At 34.5% G+C, this 22,902-nt stretch overlaps 2 protein-coding genes across 2 annotated transcripts in view; one reads left to right on the top strand and one right to left on the bottom strand.

The window, feature by feature from the left end:
• Nucleotides 1–22,902, bottom strand: part of LOC129227937 (midasin-like) — a 260,168-nt gene that overhangs the window by 48,882 nt on the left and 188,384 nt on the right. The window lies entirely within an intron of this gene.
• The window catches only part of LOC129227673 (uncharacterized), a 112,264-nt gene continuing 104,064 nt past the window's right edge, over nucleotides 14,703–22,902 (top strand). The window contains exon 1 of the mRNA XM_054862265.1: nucleotides 14,703–15,105. The gene's annotated coding sequence lies outside the window, so the exon portion shown is untranslated. The remainder of the gene's footprint in view (nucleotides 15,106–22,902) is intronic.

The following is a 22,902-nucleotide window of genomic DNA, read 5'->3' as shown; positions in this document are numbered from 1 at the left end:
TAGGCTTCTTTTCCTCTCGAAAAGAATGACGGGAGAGGAGAGAAAAAAAAGATCTTCCATCCGACAAGACGAAAATTGTACCTGATCCATTTTGTTCAGTTTCTGCGCCATTTTTTCCGCGTAAGATAAAAAAAAAGGTTGCTGTCTCAAGCTGTATTGTAAGATGTAAACTAATTTGCGATGAAAATCAAGACGGGGATTGGTCAGGACATACACGACGACGTTTGAGAAATTAGATTTCAGTGTTTCAAAATTTAAGTAAAATAAAATAGCCACAAAGTATCCAAGCATTCTGTGAATACACTTTTGGCTGAGTGTGAAATTACAAACAGTTTAACATACAAAAACATCATAAGTCGGGGGTTTGATGCTTGCTATTGAACAAATGCCAGAAAAAAACATTCTTTAAAAAAGACAATTTTTACTGAGGCGAACAAACCAAACTTTTTAATAATAAAATTTAATTAATGAATAAATATTTGAGAAAACTATAAATATCTAATGTCTTACACTACAAGTTAAAAAATATTAACTTGAATTTGAGTGAATTAATAAGTAAAAAAGTATTTCATTAATGATTGAAAATTTGAACCAAGATAATAAACATATATAGATAGAGAGTGAACAGATAGCAGGAATTAAAAAATATTTCATTCTTCTCATTTTCCAACAGCGCGAATGAAATATCAACAGAGTATCAGAACAACTTTAACAGTCAAAAGTATTTTCTAAAATAAAAAGTTATATTTGGATGCCTCTTCTGCCAAATCGATTAACTCCACTTAAAAAAAAAAAAAAAAAAAAAAAAAAAAAAAAAAAAAAAAATTGTCATCTTGAATTCAAATTATGTTTTTCGCAATCACGGGTGTTTGTATGTAGGCGTGTGTGTTTGTGTGTAGGGGGTATGTGTATGTGTAGGCATGTATGTTTGTGTCTGTGTGCAGGCATGAATGTGTGGGTAGTTGTGTGTATGTGTTTGTGTGTGTATATGTAGGTGTCTGTATGTATGCGTGTAGTTGTGTACGTATGCGCGTGTGTGTAGGATATGGATGCAACCTGGAGACGGTTTTCGCTATAGGAGCAGCATCGTAAGGAGCCGGTCGACGGTGATGCTGCAGAGGGTGCTGGTGGGAAAATAAAATCATAGGACATCAAAACAGTCAAATGAAGGCAATAAGCAATAGTGATTGCTTAAAAAAAAAAAAAAAAAAATCCTCATTTCTGCTTTAATAGTGCTTAGCATGTGAATTTACATTAAAGTTTTGGTTCAGTACATTTTTGACCATGTGACTGCAGATAATGTAACACGAGGGCCTATTTACTCCTATGGATAACACCATCTTCTTCATAACTGTTCTCTACTTTTTGTTTTATGGAGTTAGTCGATATGGCAAGTGAGGCATCCATTTAATGAGAGCTAGTTTCAAATTTACTTTCGCCAAAGTAGCTTGTGACACTATTATTATTAAAAAAAAAAAAAGAAAAAAAACTATAGCAACAAAAATCTAACTCCGGGTTTCATTTCTTTATAGGAAAAGTATTGCATTAACGGACAATGTACCATTTAAATTTCCACTAAATTTGCCATTTTAATCATTATTTAAAAAGAGGAAATAAAGAGATGTGGAGACTGGTTTATCCCCAGTTTCACCGACATTTCAAACTTCCTCCCCCCCCCCTTTAATATAACAAAAGGTAGGATTGAAACTGAAAAACAAGCGGGGGGGGGGAATTTCGTGTCGGCGAAACTGAGGGGGGGGGGGAGGCACTGTGGGGACCATATTAACCATTTAAAATCTCATTACATGAGTATGTTGCATCTTAAGAACTTGCAAAAGCAAAATACACAACGCGCACGGAAAAAATTCTTCATTTAAAATTCAAGAGTAAAATATTTACGATGTCAAACACTCATCTGAGATAGGTCAAACACTCATCTCAGGAAAAAGTTTTCTAAATGGCGTTGGCGGGAAGTTCCCTTCTCCTTCAGGTACCATCAAGCATTCCTTACGAAATCTTGCAACACACTGAATAATAAATAAAAGCAAAAGTGAGCTTCATCTCTGGGAGTCTGGATTTCAGAAAGAAGACACTTCACTCACATTGACTACACACTGGCAGGTCAGACGGCCTGCCCCACGAGGCAGCATTGCAATATCGTCGAAAAGCTTTTGTCTTTTATACTGAATATTTTGATTAAGTTGGTGTTTTTTTTTTACATTTATTCCCACCCTAGAAATGTTCTCACACTGACTGCTCACAAAGGAGGAACTACGCTGTACATGATAAATTAACATCTACTGTGTTGGTCAAACTATTGGACTCACTGTGTTAAAAATGATTTAAAAAATGCATCAACAGTAAATTTAATTTATGATGTAAAAACACAAAATGAAATATGGGAATGCGAATAAAGTGCCGTAGCCGAGATATTTCGAACAAAAAATAGTTAAATACTGTTTAAGGCTTTCACGGCCGGCGTCAATATGAGGAGATAACATTTTCGGGCTTATTGGCCGTGGTCTAATTGGAGTAGAAATTCCAGACGTTTCGGCTTGCTTTGCTGATGAAGCTCAAACCACTGATGATGGCTGCAGCAAAGCAAGCCGAAACGTCTGGAATTTCTACTCCAATTAGACCACGGCCAATAAGCCCGGAAATGTTATCTCCTCATAAAAAATAGTTATTTTAAAATCGAACAAATCTTATTAAAGTTATTGATGGAAGGGAGGGGGGGCGGAGGGACAGGAACACCTTTCCCCATCGCGCTGATGGTTTTTGAAGAAAATGTGCTTCAGGATCCTGAGGCACCAAAGTGTGTTCATGTCATGTCAATATGAATTTTAATTTAGTGCCAAGTTTGATAATTAGAAGAACATCCCATAGACTATATGAATAATCCTGTACGGATTTTGCGTATAATATTTGTAGTTGACATTTATTTAATGCACAAAAAAAAAAAAAAAAAAAAAAAAAAAAAAATATATATATATATATATATATATATATATATATATATATATATATATATATATATATATATATATATATATATATACACACACATTAATTTGAGTTTTTGGCATCTTGAATTCAAATTATGTTTTTCGCAATCACGAGCGTGTGTTTGTGTAGGCGCATGTGTGTGTGTTTGTGTAGGTGCATGTGTGTGGGTGTGTGTGCGTGTTGTGTATGCTGTGCTGTTGGTGTGTACGCGCGCGTGTGGTGTGTGGTCTGTGCGCAGGCATGAGTGTGTAGGCGTATGTGTGTAGGATATGGACGCAACCTGGAGATGGTTTTCGCAAGAGGAGCAGCATCGTGAGGCCGGTTGACGCGACGGTGGTGCTGGCAGAGGGAGGTGGAGGCAAATTAATATCATAGGAATTCAAAACAGTCAAATGAGAACAATAAGCAATCGTGATTGCTCAAAAAAAAAAAAAAAAAAAAATCTGCCAATCGCTGAAAACTTCATTCTTTCTGCGAGGGGAAAAAACCCTCTACGATTTGCTTTGCACATTATCACCATAATTTCCCACAGATAAATGAAGTATAATTACTACACTAAACTAATCCTTATTCACGTGAATTCGCACCGGCTTCAGTCTAGCTAGCGCAGATAAGATATTCCCCACAAACACAGAACATAAAATGTAACGAAGAACAATATAATAAGGAAGAAACGTTAACTTCGCCAATAAAAGCCTCGACTAAGCAGATCATTCTGGTTCTTGGCCACTTAAGAGCGGCACAATAAGGCTTCCAACCAGTAATTACATCTAAAAAAGAGATGACTTCGATTAATGCATCGATAGCTTTCCGGCAGAGGGCACTACTTTGCTGGAAGGTTGGTTGTAAAAATCTGGACTCCGATTCCAATAACAACGATAACGAAAAAATTCTAGAATCGAATAAATGGAGCGTGATTAGCAACAGCTGGATTAGCTATTATTTGGTAACTAGCTCTAATTATCACAGTGCTTAATTATCTGCTCCTTCTGCCGCTATATTAAATGGAACGGAAAAATTATGCAAGACTACAGTTGGGAGAATAATTAGGTTTTTACTTTCACATGGAATTATCAAAAGTAGAGAGAACAATACTTTTTTATTGGAGAACTTACCAACTCAGAATTTTTTTTTTCATATAATACTTTTTGTCAAGTTTGTTTTGATGCAAAAATTGCGATAATGAAATCTTATGGGTTTAAGCACAGAATTTTTTTTTTTTTTTTTTTGTGCAAGAACCAAATTGTTCATATAAGAAGTTTTACAATTCTACTTGTATCGTTTCGTTTTTGCAAGAAATTCAAATACAGTGAAACCTGTGTAAGTTGACCACTTGCGGTGCAGTACTTTGGTGGTCAACTTAGACAGGTGGTCAACTTATAGAGGGTAGTAATGAAAACTTTTTTTTTTTTTTTTTGTCATTTCTTGTCCCATGCATTCATTTTTTAAAGAGTTGGAATACTTTAAACTCACTTTCATTGTTTAACATTACTTTAAAACAATAAGAGAACATGTTAAAATATTTTTAGAGACTATTTACCAGAATGACGTGTAAAGTATCATACAAATTTAAAATTGTTCAAAATATGATTTAAAAAAAATCTCATTGCTTATGAAAAACTGCTTAATTGAAATTAACAATTCCTAAAAATTCATAACAAGTTAAAAGTGACTCAAATTCTTCATTTGATTTTTTCTTGTACATTTGTGTCCATGGTAATCTACTTATCAACATAATAACTCCTTATTAAAGTTATGCACATTTTCTGGGACTTAATATTAGCCCAATGTTTTTCGATGGAAACATAAATATTCATAGATTTTTTCTTAAATGTCTAGTTGCTTATTTGAGGCATAACTGATTCAAATTTTAGTACAATCTAATCCTTTTGCCAAGTGGTCAACTTACAAAGGGTTTTATACAATACTCCAAACCAAAGTGGGTGTATATTAGTGGTCAAGATAGACAGGTGGTCAAGATAGAGAGGTGGTCAAGTTACAGAGGTTTTCACTCATTATATAAGATAGGACTAATTCCGTTCCTGACAAAAGCGGTCAACTTAGACAGGTGGTCAACTTACAAAGGTGGTCAACTTTACAGGTTTTACTGTACTTCTTTTTTTTTTTTTTTTGAAGAAAATATTTTTTCTTTCCGCTATTGAAGTCAAACGACTGTTTATTTTATCGATTTAAGACTAAATTAACCTGTCTATACTGTACTCAATGCAAAACAAATAATTGTCATCAGTAGGGAATTAATACTGTATTTTCATTAAATTCAAATATTAACTGAATAAATACGTATACTTCGAAAATCTTGCTTTCGTTAAACAAGTAAAATTGTTTTCCCCCGTATTAAACTCAATGAAAAGAGAAACACTATTTACAGGCGCTTCAACACCGTTACCTTTTCCCCCCGTCATTATGATTCGGAATTTTCGACTTCTATTTTGCACCTCGGAAAGAGAAACTGCCGCATCAGAAACTCATTTACAATAATTTCACAACTTTATATTAATATCTGAATAAAAAAGTTAGATTGTAAATTAATACCACGTTCTTCTACAATCTTGCCGGCATTAAACCCGTAAAATCGTTTTCTCCTGTACTACACTCAAGGAAAAGCAAAACGCTATTTACAGGCGCCTCAATACGATTACCTAGTAGAACCTCGATTAACCGAAGTTTCTGTTAACCTAGCTAATTCTATTTTTTTGCGTGATCGGGCAGCTATTGACGAAAATTTGGGACTTTTAAAAAGAAAAGCAACAGACTTTTTAAAACAAATACTGTAAATTTAATAAAGTGATTACTTTTTAGTTAAAAAACAAAAATATTTTCTAAATATTAGTTTTCTTTTTGCGGATGCATCTTTCGATATTTAACTTGGCATTGAAAAAAAAAATTCAATTGACTCTTTTTGAGCTTACTCCAAGTTATTTCTTAATTTTAGTTTTTAACTGTAAAACATTAATTTTTGTACGTTCATTTTCATCTTTAAAAATATTCTATTGTAATTTTAATTGATACGTTTTGAAATTTTGTGATCCTGACATTTTTATACCAAGTTGCTACTAACCGAGATTTCATACATCCGAGGTACTAGTGGTCCCAATAGGGAAGTTTTCGATTTTATTTTTATATGATAGAGTAACATGTATGAACATCATAGGTGAAAAAAATTTTGCGATACGATAAGTAGTTTTTTTTAAATTAATTTTTAAAGTTCAAGCGCCTGTGACGTCAGATGGCATAGGAAGTGACGTCATGCGCTTTCCGATAGGAGAGAAACGCTAGCGAACCGGTTCCCATGTCATGGGAGAAACCGAAAAACGTGCTTTCGACTTGGAAGACGAAACGTAAAAGGCTTATCTCCTCGCGTTTCTGGAACATTAAACCTCTCATCCTCTCGTAAATATTCGAATATCATCATTGATATTACTTGAGGAATATTATTTAGATTGTGCTTTAACGAATCCGAACGAATCCGACCTCCATAGCGTGTTTAAAAGGATTATTGAATTTCTAAAAAATAAAAATATCAGCGCGCTCAAAAGGTCCCTAGCGAAAACAAGGGATCTTCGGCGGAAGGCTGCCCATTCGCGCCTTGTGACGTAGGCTCGTGACGTTTCAGAAGAGCGCACTTTTGCGCGTGGATTTTTAAAAATTCATTAAAAATCAACCACGGTGTTTTAAAATTCGGCGATAGTGAATTTTTTAGTTTTGAGGGTCAATTAACAATATCCAATAGCCAAAATATGAACATTTAATAGGTTGCAACTTCCCTATTAGCTCGAATAATCGAGGTTCTACTGTATTCTAATGAACGTATACCGATGAATGGACAATAAACTTAATTTACATTTCACCGGTATACGTTCATCATATGTGGCAGTGAGAAGCAAAGGGATGTAAGTGGACATTTTCAAATTTTTAGTAAAACGCGTTATAGATAACATCCGACGTAGGCGTTCAATGATTTTTCCCCCTAAATCACGCTGTATAGCAGCAACTACCAGGGCTACTGGTAGCATCTCTTGTCTTAACACAGAGGAGAGGTTCACCTACCATCTGTACTGGTAATCTCCAAATTTTTAATTCTACCACTTATATTCCTTTGTTTCTCACTGCCTCAAATGTTTACCGGCTGAAATCTTTTTCACAGATTTTTCAAGTGAACGGAAGTAATACTTTTTTCTGTGAGTGAATAAAAGCACTGGTTCAAGCGGAGTGCAGTGTATTACAATAAATAAAGCGAGATTAAGGCTTTTGCTCCTTCAAAATAAAATAAATAAATAAGCATTCAAACGAATTTTCTGGATTTTTCACAGGAAAAATTATCAAGGATAGTTTACAAATGAAATAAACCGAGCAAAATAAATCGTATGGTTCAGTGCAAGTCAGAAAAATATACTCGACACAAATTGATTTAAGGTATTTTTATCCAGAATGAATTACTTCCTAATTTATCTATTTCTAGATTTCAAATTAAAAATTTTTACATGTTTAAAAGAACACAAGATGTGCGTGTGCAAATATATGAACTTTCAAGAAAATTAATAGTTTTCTGAGAGGTAAAACAGATCCTTACGAAGCAAGTATTGTAATTTTATTTTTATTCCAACTTTTAAGGGGCTCCGCCCCCTGCTCGTTAACGCTCAGTAATACCAAAAGATTGTTTCGGAATCTTACTTAGTTCGCGAATATTTAAATCGTTCGTCAAGAAGAACAAGTTTAAAATACGCGTTACGATATTGGAACAAAATCAGGGTTGCCACGGAAGTTCAAGAATGAAATTCCCTGACATTTCCAGGTGGTTTTGAGAAAAATTCCAGGATATCAATGTCCACCTTCATTTTGCAACATTAATATATACATCTCAAATTTTGATAAAGCTTATCACATTTTCAAACTTTACAAACAATGGTTACCAAATTTAATTTACTCAAGCTGGAATAATCAAAAATATGTAGTAAGGGTGGTTCAAAAAAACTTTTCTTCAGCTAGAGTCCAAGACAGAGCCTTTTTTTTAGACTTTAACTAATAGTATTGTAAAAGTTCTGGCTTCTTACTCAAATTTTAAGAGGGTGCTCAATGACCCCTTCATTTAACATTAGCCGTAGCATAGAAAAAGTCAAATTTAGAAACGTTTAATTTCCCTAGCTGTGTTTTTGTAAATAATTATTTCATTGCAATGTATATGGATATTACTCCTGTATTTTATGCTATGTAGCGTTGTTTTTTCAGTTCAATGTATTTTTTTAACCCCCTCTCCATACTATTGAAGTTTGGGGGAGGGGGTTGAGCACCCTCTTTCAGTTGAAATAGGAAGCTAAAATTCTTCCAGTATATTACTATCCCAAGTCTAAAAACATTGAGTAGTGTCCTGTTATCTAGAAGAAACTTCCTTTTTTATGTGTATTTTTGAACCACCGTAATGTACTAACAAAAGTGAAACAAAACACTAATAAAGAATTAAGAAACAAGGTAAATGTAGCATATCTTCTTTTCAATCGCGGGAGGAGCCACTTCCCTACATCAATAGAAAGAACGGCCAAATAAACAATTGTGACATCTGTATCACACACACACACAAAAAAAAGGCTAATTACTAATAGTCTAAACTAAAAACTAATGAAAATTAAACCTTTTCAATTATTGCCTTCCACCCCTCCGGTCCAGTACATTCACTGAGCTTTTAGACTTCAGCCTGTCAAAAAATCAGGTATCTTTTAGCTCCACATATTTTCCCTATTTGTTGCTCATTTAGCAGGGGTGCCCCACCCCCCAAGTTCAATGGTGCACCCCCCCCCACCCCATCAATATTTCTGAACGTCTTTGCGCTTTTTTATTTTTAACCATCTTTTCTTTAATTTATTTAATATTTTTATTAAATAAAAAAAGAGGGTTAAAAATATTGAATATTTTTTATTGATTTCTCCAAGCGGTCAAACATTGCAGCATCTTAGACAAAATAAGAAGCGAAGATATACAAAAAGAATTACAGATCTATAGCCTTAACGGAAAAATTACTGATTATCGTATCAAATGGAGAGAAAACGTAAGAAGAATGCCGCGTGGAAGACTACCAAGGGCCATCTACTGCTACCAACCCAAAACATAAAATGTAACGAAGAACAATATAATAAGGAAGAAACGTTAACTTCGCCAATAAAAGCCTCGACTAAGCAGATCATTCTGGTTCTTGGCCACTTAAGAGCAGCACAATAAGGCTTCCAACCAGTAATTACATCTAAAAAAGAGATGACTTCGATTAATTCATCGATAGCTTTCCGGCAGGGGGCACTACTTTGCTGGAAGGTTGGTTGTAAAAATCTGGACTCCGATTCCAGTAACAACGATAACGAAAAAATTCTAGAATCGAATAAATGGAGCGTGATTAGCAACAGCTGGATTAGCTATTATTTGATAACTGGCTCTAATTATCACAGTGCTTGATTATCTGCTCCTTCTGCCGCTATATTAAATGGAACGGAAAAATTATGCAAGACTACAGTTGGGAGAATAATTAGGTTTTTACTTTCACATGGAATTATCAAAAGTAGAGAGAACAATACTTTTTATTGGAGAATTTACCAACTCAGCATTTTTTTTTTTCATATAATACTTTTTGTTAAGTTTGTTTTGATGCAAAAATTGCGATAATGAAATCTTATGGCATCTGTCTGGCCGCGTGGAAGACTACCAAGGGCCATCTACTGCTACCAACCCAAAGGCAAACGAGACCGCGGTCGACCTATAAAGCGGTGGACAGACTAGGAAGCCGGAACAGGCTGAAAGTCTAATCTATGAAGAAGATGATGATGATATTTTTTGTTTATCTTTATTTTAAATAAACATTCCGTTCTCCCTCTCGTAGAAAAAAAAAAACTTCACTTCCAAGACAACCCCTCCCCCGTAGTCCAAACTAACTTGTACCAAATTGTAGAGGTTTTCCTTTTTGTAGATGGTACCATTAGCAATTTTCTATGCTTTTCCAGGATTTACAGAGAAATAACGATGAAATTCGAGGACTTATATAGTTTTTCAGGTCGCATAAGCACCCCACTTTTTCTAACTTCATACCTCGTCATTTCCGTGGCCAATGAACAATTTCGAATAAAAATCTATCTTCGTATTTCAGCAGATCTTTTCCGAAGAATTCAAGTATAATGAATAAAAATCATACAAGAGAAAAAAACACTTACCGAACAAGACAAACAAGAATCAGAAGAAACAACACTTACCTAAAATAAAAAGCAAAATTAGAATCCGCATTTAAGCTCAATTATTTTAAATTGATTTTTAACACTTGAATATTTATAACAGCGTTAACTTATATACATAAAAAATACCATAAAGAAAATAGGAATCAAACCAGAAGAACTAAAATGGTTTCGAGCGAAATTGTAAACATTACCAAAGAAAACAATTTCATGCATTTTTAGTGCGAAAATCTTGAAGTAAATAAAGTTATTGATAATAAATACTCATTAACAAAGCTACAGCTCAATGTGATTAAAAAACGATGCGAAAAAATTTGCTTCGTTATCATAGAAATACACATGAACCTACTTTGACGACAAGCATCAGTAAAATTTATTAAGAGCAGAGCGCAATATTACGTCACAGAACTGGAAAGGAAACAATCCCTACAATTAGAATGTAAAATTATTATTGTAGGTGGTATTGTAAAATTATTATTTACTAGTGGTACCCGCACGACTTTGCCCGTAATAGAAAATTAAAAGGTCTTTTAGTACGCCTGTATATTTACAAATAATGTATGGTGAATTTTCTCGCCAGTTGGCTTGTACCCATGTTAAGGTTCCACGTTATGATAATTTCGTAATTTGCTCGTCCATCTTATGATAGTTGTGTTCTTAAAATTGGAATAGAAAAAGAATCACATCGAATTTTCGAAAAATCGCTTTGAGGTGCACACCCCCATGTTACAAACTAACTTTGTGCCAAATTTCATGAAAATCGTCTAGGCGCGTCACAGAGATCCGGACAGAGAGAGATCCTGACAGACAGAGAGAGATCCTAACAGACAGAGAGAGATCCTAACAGACAGAGAGACTTCCAGCTTTATTATTAGTAAAGATTTGATGAAATATGAGTATCTTACTAAATAATGACTAAATGTGGATTGGTAAGCATTAAAAATATTTTTTAGATTGTATATATAATTACTACTAGAAAATCCCGAAAGAATATCTGCGAAGGTAGCAAAGATCAAATAAATGAAACTTTAGTAACTCTCAAAAATAAGCGAAACACGAAGGAGTTTTATCCACAATGCTACTATTTCGAGCAAACGTACACTATGTTCCCATTAATAGCTGTAATTATACGGAGAAAAGCCCTCTTAGTTTTGCTTCTGTTTGAAAGCAGTTGAAATTTAACTCAATCGATATCTTTGCAGATCTCCACGGTAATTTCTTGGGATTTCTATTAGAGCAGTCTCTGCACATTTTCAAGTTGCCTAAAGGAGAGTTTGTTAAAGCTAGCGCATGTATAGTTAAACATCATTTAAGAAAAATGCTAATATTTCAACAAATATTAAATATTTTTATGTTCCCATTACAGTATAATGTTTTTATTTTAGCTTGTCAAGTTTCTTGTAAACGGCAATGCATTGGGTTTAAAACTTCATCATAAACAAAAAATTTACGAAATATTTTCACAGAATCTTTTACACCGTTCTGAGAATCCAAGCAAAAACGAAATGAGCATTCATAACCACTACAATTAAAAGAATTTCAAGAATTACTTTCACGCAGTGATCCAAATATTTCTTTAAATTCTTCCTTTAATTTATTACACTTTTATTGTTTGCTTTCGAGAGAAAACCTTGTTCAAACATTGTCCCTACACCCCTGAAATTTTGAGATAAATTGTTATATTCTTCTAGATATTCGACAAAAGTTTTAAAATCTGAAATGGCCGGTCGTTTATGGCTGCATACTGCCATAGGCAAGTAAAGGGCAAATTTTTCTTTTTGCATTTTTGTTATCTATTGTACGTTAGCTTTAACGTACAAGCTTGCTTATTTGATTCCCTCTGATAAAAAAGTGCGCGCGTTTCCGAAATTTTAAAAGTATTTTTTTCTGAAAGAGCATGCTTAAAAACATAGGATTCAATCATTTCTTAACTAATTTGACAAAGTTTAATATTTTTCAACCATTATTTTAATTGGTGCGCTTTCATTGTTTACGCTTCTGTCGATGACACAATGCGTGTGTCATCACAAATGATGAAATGCCATTCACAGAGCACACAATATTTAATTCGCTTCTTTACTCACATGTGCTGGCAACGATATGGTTGATAGCAAGCGTAAATCGCAAAATTTAATTCAAGCTTTTTGATTATCATAACGTGGAAACGTGGTAGACAGATGCGCCAAAGTACATCATTTGTGACGTCATAAAGATCACACCCTATTTTCAAAATCGGACATTTAAAAAAATTAATTAAAAATTAAATGTTTGGAAAATAAAAATATTTTCTGGGTCAATGTTTTTTTTTTTTTTTTTGCTCATTCTGACAACTTCAGTGACTAAAAGTAGTATTTTTGACTGAAGGAAACAACCTCATTGCAATATTTCCCTATTGCTAGCATTGAATTCGAAACGTGTTTCTTCAAATATCTCGAAAAATCATTTTTGCAGATACTGCCGTTTACCTGCCCATGGCAGAATAGTGTTTAATGGGTATATACGAGGAAGGTAACAAGAGCTCTGTCGGGTGCGCACATTCTCTGTATGAATAAAAATCACACTGAAGATAACGATGAGGATCAGAGCTTTCAAGCGGTATCGGAGGATGGAGCTGGGTGTCCGCTGAAGGGCTGTTCACTTATCCGTCACGTCCGCACCGACTTTTTCCACCCGAAACAGGTTTTCTTAGCTGGTTGCCATGACAGCAAGCCATCTTGGACAGGATCGGTTTCGACTAGAAGAGCCTTGATACCTGACGGCCGTCAAAAGTAGGACATCATTTCATAGATTTCCGCCAAACAGCGCGCTCTTTTCTATAGTTGTTGAATTTAGCCACATGATTGACGCACGGCAACCGTATGTGAATGCTACTCTGTTTTCGTCGGCAGTCCATCACATCAAAAAAAAACCGGGATGGACGGGACGGCCGGCCGATAAGTGAATAGCACTGAACAGGACAAAATGTAGAAGATAGTTCCGTTGACGGAAACATGTCATACCAATGAAACAAGATATGTGATAAGGTTTTTGCGTTGGGAGGTATTGAAACACCCTCCGTACAGTCCCGACCTCGCACCAAGTGACTTCCACCTCTTTGGACCTAAAGAAACTCTTGGGAAGTCAGCAGTTCAGAACCGATACTGTGGTTCAGAAAGCCATCTTGATGTTGTTCCACATTCTTAACACTGATTTCTTCCATACCGGACCTCGAAGTGTTTCTTCAAATGTCCAAAGAGATGGATATCCCTTGGTGCAAGGTCGGGAGAGTAAGGAGAGTAGTCCAATACCTCACAACTCAAAAAACCTTATCACACTCCTTGTTTCATTGGCGGTACATGTTTCTGTTAACGCAGCCATCTTCTAACTTCTGTTCTGTTAGTAGAGCAATTAGCACCGATCCATCCACCGGTACCGTTAGAAAGCTGATCATCTTCCTTATTTTCAACCGTACTTTTAAACGCACAGAGAATCTGAACACCCGTCAGAGTTCTTGTTACTTTACTTTCTGATACACCTAAATACAATAAATAATCATACAGAGTTGTCCGAAAGTGGGCTTATTCTCCTTTTATTTTCAACATTATGTTACATATGGGTAAATGCTTGTAATGCACAGTTACCTAAAAGTCTTAAGGGTCATAAACATCTGGCACTAACGCAGTCAGAAATACCTCCTGGAGGGGTTTTTTTTTTTTTTTTTTTTGATTAAAAATACCTAGGGGTTTTTTAATAAAACATACCTTCTGAAAGTGATTTTTTGATCAAAAATATCTTCTGAATGAGATTTTTTGATAAAAAAAACCTTCTGAAGGTTTTTTTTTTTTAAATCAAAACACCCCTTTCATATATTCCTGCGCCACTGGTAGAACACCATCCATGTAGTAGAATTCCCACCATAGAATTCTGCGACATAATCTCACAGATGTTTTGCGGCAAAACATCTCCGAATCCCCGAAACTCCGCAAAACACCTGAGAGAACATGGCATCAATTAAACCCACCAAGAAATTTCTGCTACTTCTCCAGTGTAACTTACAGTAAATATATAAAGTTGGACGAATAATATTGGAAAATTTAACTTTCTATAATAATAGCTCTAAATTTTTACGGGAAGGTACTTGAACCAATTTTAGAGTGATGCCGGCACCTGTTCAAGTACCATATCAATTTAAGAAATTTCAAATATTTCAATCGATCGGTCAGATCTTTCCAAAATTAAATCGGACTGAAATGCACATCGCAGTTTAGCATAAACACCAACTGTCGAAAGCTGAGGAGGGGGGGGGGGGAGGGGTATCCACAACGCCCCCACAATCGCTCCTCACCTACCCCGAACGATTTTCCCGAATCGGGCCTTCTTCTCTTCCCCCCGCGTCGGGATCGCCTCTACCCGGCGCCCTCAGCCAATCAGAGGTCCGTGACGTCACCAACGTCCTCCAAGACTCAGGGAAGACCGAGAGCAAAATCATTCCGAAAAGCGGTGAGGTGACCGGTTGAAGAAAACCGGAGGCGGATTAACTTCGCTCTGTAGTGGGTAGTTTTCAAGTCAAGAGTGCACTTACACCGATCACCTTTATTACGTTCCTTTCTCCCGCTTATAACGAAGCTTAATCATCGGAATGGCTCCAGGATTCGGAATACCGAGGAGTAGGAGCGACACCCGCGGGAACACGTGGCTCCAGATATCCAAGGATTAATTTTATAGTTTTTTATTTTTCATTTATTTTCTTCCCCACCACATTGGTGCTGTCGCGGCCAAATATTCGCGAGTGCTATATATTTGTCCTCTTTTCGAAACCACCTGTGATATTGCAGGTGCCCATCGTTGCCTTCTTTTGTCTTCTACACCAAAAAGGAACATTTTCACTGCCAAGGTAAGTCCACACAATCATTCAATCCAAAGCGAACGATGATTCAATAAAGTAATACATAACACAGTCCCTTAGCTAAACAGCCGAAATTATATCCTCGTTGCCAAATGTATAGTATCAAATGTGAAGACCGTCACTTTTCAGGAGACGAAAAAAATACACTTATAAGTTGAACATCACATCAGCCCATACACCAAGGATGTTGTGATTTCTAAACTAATAAGTACTATTATAATGGTTTCGACTCATATTCGCCGCATTATAATTAGTGAAGCTTCGCTTATAAATTTTTGAAGGGACTATAATAAAAAAAAAAGTATAATAGGTATACGTTAATATGTATTGGACTATCCAGGGACCAATTTAAAAAACGTATAAACGGCAAAAACGTACAGAAGAGAAACGTATAAACGGTGCTTCACTGTATATCGTTTCTAATACAATACGGGAATGGGAGAGCTGGATTTCCCTTTCGTTCTAGATTTACTCTGTTTTTTAGTTACGTTCTTTTTTTGCTGGGGGAGGGAGAGCGGGATTTTCGTTTAAACGTTTTCGTTAAAAAGATAGGATCGCTCATCGGCTGGGTTACGGTAGCGAGGTCGCCTGGCGAGCTAGGTGAGAATAGAGTTGGTGGATTGTTATACGTTTCAAAGCAACGCTTGAGTTCGACAATGTAAAATGAACCTTTTCATATTCGGTACTTCATATTTATATCGACACTATTTTAACGAACGTGATACTTTTGTGTACACTAAATAGGGGGTTTTCCCCCAGGTATTTGTGTGTGTGTGTACGTTCATATCTTTAATATGAAAATTTCAAACTAATTTTTAGAGTTCCTTAAACACCAAGCGAAAAAATACGGCAGCTATCATTCGATAATTTAAGAAAAACTTATCAGTGAGATTAAAATAGACATTGTGACTGAGAGGGACCGAGAATGGGCTTATTTTTTGGTCGCAAGTGGCAAGCAGATGCAAATGAATTAGTCGCTACTTTTTTCTAGTCACCACTTTAAAAGTAAAATAAACAATAAAACACCTTTTAATTGCTACTAAAACATAAAAATTATCATTCACTTGAAAAAAAGGGGGGGGGGGGGGTGTAACATATCTAATAACACAGGTGGGGGCTGGAGATGAATTAATTAAAAGTTTCTTTTTACACTAACATTATTTTGTTTTTCACCTCAGTTGTTATATCCATAGTTCTTGATTTGAAAATGCCACGTAGATTTTAAAAAATGGAAAGCACTACTGCTGCATTAATTTTAACATCTTAAGTGTGATACTACAATCGCTATGAAGACAGACCAGACCGTCGGAGTTCGGACTCGAACCTTGAATAGTTCGGTTGAAAACCTAAAGCTCTAACGACGAAGCTTTACGGCTCTTCCTTTAATGAAGAAAGCAGAAGTTTACTATTTAACCAAACGCGGTCATCCGTTTTTCATTTTTTTTAACGTTACATATGCAAATTATTTGTTTCTTGTTGTTTGCGAGGGAAAAATCTTTAAAATGATATAAAAGATATGAATTTTGCTTTGAAAAATAATATATGTACGACGCCCGATTCGGGCTATTTTAGATTCTGAAGGGGATTCTTAATATAATTCGCGAACACAGAAAAGGACTAAGACCACAAAATTAATACTTTTTCCGATGTTAGAACATTATATAATTAATGATATAAAAAAGTTTTAATGCACCATGTTTTTAAAATAAACTGAAAAGTACAAAATAATTTCTCTAAACTTCATGTAGATTTAAAACACCATACAGTTTTGGAATTTCTTACAGATTGTCTGGAATTGCGAGATTTTAATAGCTAAAATACTTGTGAGCTTTAAAAGGGAAAAAAAAAAATATATGGGGCGCAAGCAACAAACAATTGATGCATTTATAATTTAACCAACAATTTTATCGCTCTGCAAATAGTATCAACGGAGGTGTAAGTTTTTTCCTTGATAACCTTTCTCTACCCTTGCAGTTAGATATTATATTATAAATGCAAAGTGTTTAAATCTGCCAAAAGATTCAAATATTTACAAAAGTCACATTTAATTCAAAATTGAAGACTGATTGATGATTTGTCTAATTTAAATAATTTTTGGAGCTTTAAACAAAAAAAGCTACAGGGCGATTCTTAAAAAATGTCCCGTGAGTAACGCTAAGTTTTTTTTTATTTTTTCCAGCTAACCAAAGCCTTCAAAAAATAATGCTGTTGGGGAATAGTACATGCTTTAATCTAAGCAATTAGAGACGTACCGAGTACTCGGTACTCGGCCAAATTGTGATCAGATACTCGGCCAATACCGAGTAGTTGTAAAAATTAAATATTGTTCAAGACAGATTTTACAATTAATAAAAAAAGTGCAAGCATATAATATACTGCAATCATTTACAATTCAAATTTATAAGTCACATTTAAATTTTGAGAATAATAAAGTTGGTTATGCTTCAATGGAGTAAATCTATTTTAATGTCCCCAGAGTTAATAAAACATATTTATTAAAAATGGGGCAAAAAAGGTAAGTATAGAAAATATGGAATTTTTATGTATGCTTTTAACGTTGTTTTATTTGTTTTTAAAAATTGTGTTTGGCAGACTAGAACTATAATATATTGATATAATTTGTTTTAATTTCATCATACCTTTTATTTGTTTGTTTATTTTTAAGTTTAAAATTAACTTTTTTGTAAAATTTTGGCACAAACAAAATTTTTTAAATAATACGTAAGTAAATTTCAGCTGGAATTTTGTTTTAAAAACTATTATATAGACATGGAGGTCTATACTACTATTCCAATAAGTTCAAAATTCATCGTGTGTGTGTCGTGGTTCTTCTTAAAACACAATTGGTACTCGGTACTCTGGTACTCGGTACTCGGGCACTCGGTACTAAGCAGAATAGTGAAAGGACGAATACTCTGTACTTGGCCAAAGTGCTACTCGGTACGTCTCTACTATCAATGCATAACCGTTAGTCCCCTATTTAATTAATAGTTACTCGAATAAAATAAAAAATTAGCGTTACGCACGAGACATTTTTTCAAGAATCGCCCTACTGTCTATTTAACACGCTTTTATTAGCTGTATGTATCTAATAACGGAATTTTGCAAATTAAATTTCGCCCACTTCCTGCGATCGGATTCTTTTGAAATTTGGCATACGACCTCAGACCCGATGACAATGCAATATTCTATAGACAAATTAATTAATTAATTAGCAATTAATTATTAGTTTATTGAACTTTTAATCAATATTTCTGCATAACTCCACTGACATGCGGGCGAAAAATGCTTGCAAAAATTCGAATTACATATCGATAGAAGCCCCTGACTTTTCTGCTTCAGATAAAATTTGTTCCAATGTTCCAAGGTAATTAGAACCTGAATTATAAGTGCTTTTAACTAATTTCATGACAAAATGTAGGTAAGCCTTCAAATGAAAATTCATTGTTGATCACGGTCTTTGTCGAACAATGATTGTATTGAAATGTATCTCAAATTTTTAAAGTAATATAACAATGACTAGAAAATCGGCGAAAATTGCTACTACGAGTGAACGAAGCCATTGCCTGTTCGGTGATGCTTGACTGTTTACACCTTAAGGAGTATCATTACTCTTTTTAGAGTTCAAGAGATTCTCGTTTCAAATGTTGCCCAAGCCCTTTAATCGTTTTTTTTTTTTTTTGGGGGGGGGGGGGGAAGGATTTCATGAATATAGAAAATCTCGAAATATGTTAAAATGAATATTTTTTCGTAAAACGAGTAAATCTAAAAAAAAAAAATAATAATAATAATAAAATAATAGTCTAAAAAGCTAAAAAAAGCTTTGGTAGCAATATGAACTAAAAAGTAAAAAACATTTTTGTATGTTAAGTATGATAAAATAATTGACTAAACAATTAACTTCAATGTAAAAAAAAGCATGGGGGTGGGGAAGGGGGCTTCATATCAGTTGACTGAAAATCAGGGTTGGCAAGTTTCTGCCGAGGTGGTTAAAACCACTGGTAGAAACCGGTTAAAACCGGCACGGCAAAAACCCCTTTCTGCCACATTTGTGGCAGAAACTAGCAAAAACTCAAAAAAAGACATAAAAGAAATCTTTGATACCCAATAGGCATTTAGCACGGGAAAATAATGAAATGTTAGCCAAACCACAATTTAATTACAGTATCATTAAAAATCAAACATTATGTTTTTACTTTCTTCTATATCTAATATATAGAAGAAAGTATTGGATTCGTGCAAATTTTCGAATTTCGAATTTTGACGGATTCGAACGTTTTGAAGTGTGCTGAGTCCATTTCGACTATTTTTTGAAAATGTCTGTCTGTCTGTGTGTGTGTATGTATGTGTGTATGTCACGTCTGTGTGTGACCAGTTTTTTGTGGCCGCTCTACAGCAAAAACTACCGCATGAAATCGAACGAAATTTGGTACACATATGTGCCCCTATGTGAACTTGTGCCCATTGGTTTTTGGCGCGAATTCCTCCAAGGGGGGTGGAGCAATGGGACGTTTTTTGAGTTACGCGTGCTTGCTATTCCTCAGGAAGTAATTGGCGGAATCAAACAAAATTTGGTCCATATGTTGCCATTAACAGGAACAGGTGCTGATTCAATTTTGGTGTCAATAACTCAAACGGGGGTTGAGCTATAGAACGTTTTTTGTCGTCAATTGTGACTGCTGTATGTCGAGAAATAATGAACGGAATGAAAGAAAAATTTATCGGCAAGTAGTCCTTAGTGGGTATAAGAGCTGATTTTATTTTGGTGTCAACAGCTAAAAAGAGGGTAGCGCAATCGCCCGTTCTTTTTTTCCATTGTGAGTGCCCTATCTCAAGAAGTAATGCTACGTTCTGGTTGAAATTTGGAATATATGTGAATCCATATGTAAACAGGCTTTGGTTCAATTTTGACGCCAATCGCTCCAAGAGGTGTTGATTTTTTTTTTTTTTTTTTTTGCGAATAAAAATAGCTTTATTAATGCAACAATAAGAAAGATAAATCGTAATAGATTGTCGTCTGCGTATTTCTCGTGATTTTAATTGTATGGAAATGATCGGAAATATTATCTCAATGATTTAAAATTTTTAACTGTTGCCATCTTATGTTTGTTAACAAATAAAATATTTGTAATTAATTCAAGCAAGGCTTTTAAAATAACTTTCAATTTTCGCTCTTTGCTTTACTTTTGCAATAATTCAGACATTGGGATGGTCGTCAAGTTTTTGCATGTGTAATTTTGTTTTTGTTGGGAATATTGCTTCCTCGTCAAGCATGGGGAGGGATCAGAAAAAAAAAAAGAAAAATATAGAAGAAAGTTTCGTGATGGCCACAACATACTAGTTTACTTTCTTCTATATATTATATATAGAAGAAAGTATTGGATTCGTGCAAATTTTCGAATTTCGAAGGATTCGAACGTTTTGAGGTGTGCTGAGTCCATTTCGACTATTTTTGGAAAATGTCTGTCTGTCTGTGTGTGTGTATGTGTGTCACGTCTGTGTGTGACCAGTTTTTTGTGGCCGCTCTACAGCAAAAACTACCGCATGAAATCGAACGAAACTTGGTACACATATGTGCCCCTATGTGAACTTGTGCCCATTGGTTTTTGGCGCGAATTCCTCCAAGGTGGGTGGAGCAATGGGACGTTTTTTGAGTTACGCGTGATTGCTATTCCTCAGGAAGTAACTGGCGGAATCAAACAAAATTTGGTCCATATGTTGCCAGTAACAGGAACAGGTGGTGATTTAATTTTGGTGTCAATAACTCAAAGGGGGGTTGAGCTATAGAACGTTTTTTGTCGTCAATTGTGACTGCTGTATCTCGAGAAATAATGAACGGAATGAAAGAAAAATTTATCGGCAAGTAGCCCTTAGTGGGTATAAAAGCTGATTTTATTTTGGTGTCAACAGCTAAAAAGGGGGTAGCGCAATCGCACGTTCTTTTTTTCTATTGTGAGTGCCCTATCTCAAGAAGTAATGCTACGTTCTGGTTGAAATTTGGAATATATGTGAATCCATATATAAACAGGCTTTGGTTCAATTTTGGCGCCAATCGCGCCAATAGGTGCTGATTTATTTTTATTATCATTATTTTTTAGCGAATAAAAATATTTTTATTAATGCAACAATAAGAAAGATAAATCGTAATAGATTTTCGTCTGCGTATTTCTCGTGATTTTAATTGTATGGAAATGATCGGAAATATTATCTCAATGATTTAAAATTTTTAACTGTTGCCATCTTATGTTTGTTAACAAATAAAATATTTGTAATTAATTCAAGCAAGGCTTTTAAAATAACTTTCAATTTTCGTTCTTTGCTTTGCTTTTGCAATAATTCAGACATTGGGATGGTGGTCAAGTTTTTGCATGTGTAATTTCGTCTTTGTTGGGAATATTGCTTCCTCGTCAAGCATGGGGAGGGATCAGAAAAAAAAAAAGAAAAATATAGAAGAAAGTTTCGTGATGGCCACAACATACTAGTTGCACTCTGCAGCTGTCTCTAAGAATAGGTGGATTGAAAATGTAAATGATTTCTTAATTTAATATGAATAGAGGAGAAATACTCTTGCAATAGAATAATCTTATACAGAATACTCTTGCAACAGAAGAACTAGATAGCAATGCCATCAAGGATCCAGCAAAGATTCATGAAACTTTCATCAATTGTATATATTTTTTAGACTGGTCCTTTATGTAGTAACTGGGGTGATTTTAAAACTTGACTGGAAATATTTTTTTTGGGAAATAGGGTTAATTTGTTTTATAAAGCTGTGATATTAGGTATAAAATCGTGGCTACTATCGGCGGTAAAATTCTGGCATTTTCTTCTTGAGCACGTGATAATTTTAATCCCAAGCATTTTAGATGATGCATATAAGATAGCAAATGACAACCAGTAACTGCCAGTTTAAATCTGCATGTCACTTCTTTTTCTTAAGTGCCCTAAGATTCTCGTCCTTTAGATTAATCCAAATATTACAAGCATCTGCTGCAGTTAAATAGTTCTCTTTCTGATCAAACTAAATCAAAGGCAATGAGTTTTATTTTTTACAATGATGAAATGGAATTACACTTTTTAGTTTACTTAAATTTATCAGTTAATATCATTTTGTAATTACTTGTATTAATAAAGATGCTTTTTAATTTTTGCCAGTTTCTGCCGGTTTTTACCGGTTATAACCAGTTTCTGCCAACGGCAGGGCAGAAAACAGTTTCTGCCGGCAGAAAGTCAACCCTGCTGAAAATTCTCCCATTTGTTGTAATTGCAAAAATGTAAATCGACAGCACCCATTTTTTTTACATTAAAATTTCTTGTTTGGTCAATTATTTTATCATACTTAACATCCAAATTTCTTTTTTTTTTTTTACTTTTTTGCTACAAAAGTGTATTACAATTGCTACAAAAGTGTATTTTTTTAGTTTTTTAAACTATTATATTATTTTTTAACAGTAAAATTTTTATGTAAATTTATGTTTAAAAGAAAATATAACAAGACGGATAGCGTGTATCATTTATGGTTTCATCAATACTGTCTTTTAAGAAAATATTGCTAATATTTAATACATTTTAGTTCGTAAAATATCCAATTTTTCCATTTTTTTCAGAAAAGAACTTCAAAATTTCCAGAAATGTTTCATCTCTTATATACATATATTAATTCCCACAATAGCCTAGTGGTTTCCGAATTTCATTCTAAAGTTTTAATTAATGGAGCATGAAAACAATACCACATTTTTTACACATCAGTTTTCAAGCACCAAACTAAAACATATTCTTTATTAT

This window comes from Uloborus diversus, chromosome 8 (genome assembly GCF_026930045.1).
Source record: "Uloborus diversus isolate 005 chromosome 8, Udiv.v.3.1, whole genome shotgun sequence".
Classification (NCBI taxonomy): domain Eukaryota; kingdom Metazoa; phylum Arthropoda; class Arachnida; order Araneae; family Uloboridae; genus Uloborus; species Uloborus diversus.
The sequence above is the reverse complement of the archived record's forward strand: the minus strand, read 5'-3'. Positions and strand labels throughout refer to the sequence as shown.